This window comes from Rhinopithecus bieti, unplaced genomic scaffold (genome assembly GCF_001698545.2).
Source record: "Rhinopithecus bieti isolate Rb0 unplaced genomic scaffold, ASM169854v2 scaffold_8350, whole genome shotgun sequence".
In the NCBI taxonomy this organism is placed as follows: Eukaryota; Metazoa; Chordata; class Mammalia; order Primates; family Cercopithecidae; genus Rhinopithecus; species Rhinopithecus bieti.
The window spans coordinates 1,823,519-1,826,100 of NW_016806031.1; the positions used below are offsets into that span (position 1 = coordinate 1,823,519).

General features: G+C 48.1%; 1 long non-coding RNA gene across 2 annotated transcripts in view; it reads left to right on the forward strand.

Moving 5' to 3' along the window:
* Positions 1-961: 961 nt before the first annotated feature.
* The window catches only part of LOC108531184 (uncharacterized), an 81,921-nt gene continuing 80,300 nt past the window's right edge, over positions 962-2,582 (forward strand). For both annotated transcript variants that reach the window (XR_001886087.1, XR_001886086.1), the window contains exon 1: positions 962-1,072. This is a non-coding gene — a long non-coding RNA (uncharacterized LOC108531184). The remainder of the gene's footprint in view (positions 1,073-2,582) is intronic.

Here is a 2,582-nt window from a genome sequence, read left to right on the forward strand (position 1 = left end):
AGTGTTGTTCACAATATTTATTTTTCTTTTGATAACTGTAAGAACTGTATCAATAATTCTCTGCCATTTCTGATATTGACAATATTTTATTTTATTATTTATTTATTTATTTAGAGACAGGTTCTAGCTCTGTCACCCAGGCTGGAGTGCAGTGGTGCAATATTGGCTCACTGCATCCCTTCACCTCCTAGGTCAAGCAATCCTCCTGCCTCCATCTCTGGAGTAGCTGGGATTACAGGCACACATCACCACACCGGCTAATTTTTGTATTTTTAGTACAGATGGGGTTTACCATGTTAGTCAAACTGTTCTCAAACTCCTGACTTCAAGTGATCCATCTGCCTCGGCCTCCCAAAGTGCTGGGATTACAGACGTGAGTCACCACTCACCTGGCCCATGGCCATTCATTTTTAATTGACCAGTTTTACTAAAAGTTTATCAATTTTGTTGATATTTTCAGAGAGCAAGGTTTTGATTCCATTCACTTTCCTCTTTAGTATGTCCATTTTCTGTTTCATTGATTTCCACTGTTATCTTTCTTATTTCTTTCCTTCTGCTTACTTTGGGTTTATATCATTATGAGATGAACTTGTTTATCTCTAGCACCACTTCTTTCTTAAAATCTGTTTGTGATTAATGCAGCTACTCCAGCTTTCTCTGCTTTCTTATGTTTCCATGGTATGTCTTTTTTCATTCTTTTACTTTCGACTCATTTGTACTTTTGCATTTAAACAGCATCTTTTGTAGACAGTACATAGGTTCTCGTTTTTATTAATATATTCCACCTGCTAATCTCTGTGTTTTGGTTGGAGTGTTTCATCTATTTATATATTTTTTTTCAGAGACAGAGTCTCTCTGTCGCCCAGGCTGGAGTGCTGTTCACAGGTCTCCTGACATTCTCTATTTGTCCTTTTTTGTTTGTTTGTTTGTTTGTTTTTGAGACAGGGTCTCATTTTGTGGAGTTCAGTGGTACAGTCACAGCTCACTGCACCCTCAACCTCCTGGGCTCAAGCAATCTTCCCTCCTCAACCACTGGAGTAGCTGGAGTACAAGCAAGCAGCACCACACCCAGGTAAGTTTTTAAAAAATATTTTTTTGTAGAGATAGGGTCTTGCTATGTTGCCCAGGCTGCTCTTGAACTCCTGGCCTCAAGTTATCCCCACATTGGCCTCCCAAAATGCTGGGATTATAGGTATGAGGCACCATGCCAGCCCTCTGTTTTTCAATTGAATAATTTCTATTGGTCTACCTTCATGTTCACTGATGAATTCTGTCACCTACATTCTGCTACTGAGTCCATATAGTGATCTTTGATACATTGTTATTTTCAAATTTCCCTTGTTTCTAATAGTTTAACAATTGATTCTCTTGGGATATAATTATATCGTTTTCCAATCGTTATAGTTTTACTGTCTGCTATAGGTTGAATGTATCTGCCAAAGTTCATGTGTTGGCAGCTTGATCCCCACTTCAGTCAGGATTTCTTTGAAATTTTCTTTGCTCAGTTCAGACATTAAGAAGTGTGTGTGTGTGTGTGTGTGTGTGTGTGCGCGCTTGCTGCCTGAGGGTGGGGGAAGACATTGTGAACAGGAATCCTGTATTTGCTTGTCTGCGTCCCCACTCTTTCTCCCACCCTATTCGCCTCCTAGTGATCCCTCCCAAACCTCTTACACCCCAATTCTTTTCCTCTGATCCTCAAGCCTGGGGGATTCAAAGGAGATGGGAAACGACCCCGCCTTCTTATGAATATGCAACAGCAAGGGATTGGGAGAAGCGGGAGAGAAAAGGCCTGCAAGAAATTCGCCTCATCAGCCCGCTCCGGCCTCAGCCCAGGCCCGCCACCATCCTCCCCACGAAGAACAGCGAACAATAGCACAGTCCCGGCCTTGGAAGCCGAGCTGGCCACAGAGGGTGACGCTGAACTGCTCATCGCCAGGGAAACGCGGCATCCTGACAGCCGTCCAGAGCCGGTGTGAGCTCTGCTGGGCTGGGAGCCAGAAACTGATTCGCCGCGGTCCTGGGCCCAGCGGCTGGGAGTTCCCGCCCTGGCCGAGCAAATGAAGAGGGCGCAGGGCATAGGGGCGGGGCGCACCCGAGACAGTTTCCCGTTGGCTTCTCGGTGACCTTCTTTCCACTTCCAGCTCGGAGCTGGATGCTGGGATCCCTCCAGCGACCCTCCGAGGACATGGGAGGGATGCTGAGACAGGCAAGTGGGGTTTCCTCTATCGATTGTCACCTCGCCCGCACTTTTGGAGAAGGTAGAGCCAAGCAGCATTTGTCCGAAACCCTGTGTCGGTGGAACTTTTTTTTTACTGAAGTGGGGGTGAAAGTTGATCGGCGGTTCCGGGTAGGAGAAGGGACAGCTGCTGGTACGGTGAGGTTAGAAAAGTTGCCGCGGCCCCAGCGGGCCCGGCGGCGAGCGCATAGGGGCGCCTGAGCAATGCTTGCAGAAAGCTAGCTCGGCGGTCGCGTTGCCATGGCAGCGGGGGCGGGGCCGGGCAGCGGGGGCGGGGCCGAGCCGCGGCGTGGCGGCGTTGCCGGGCGACGGAGCGGCCGCGGGGGAGACCTGGAATGCCCCGCGC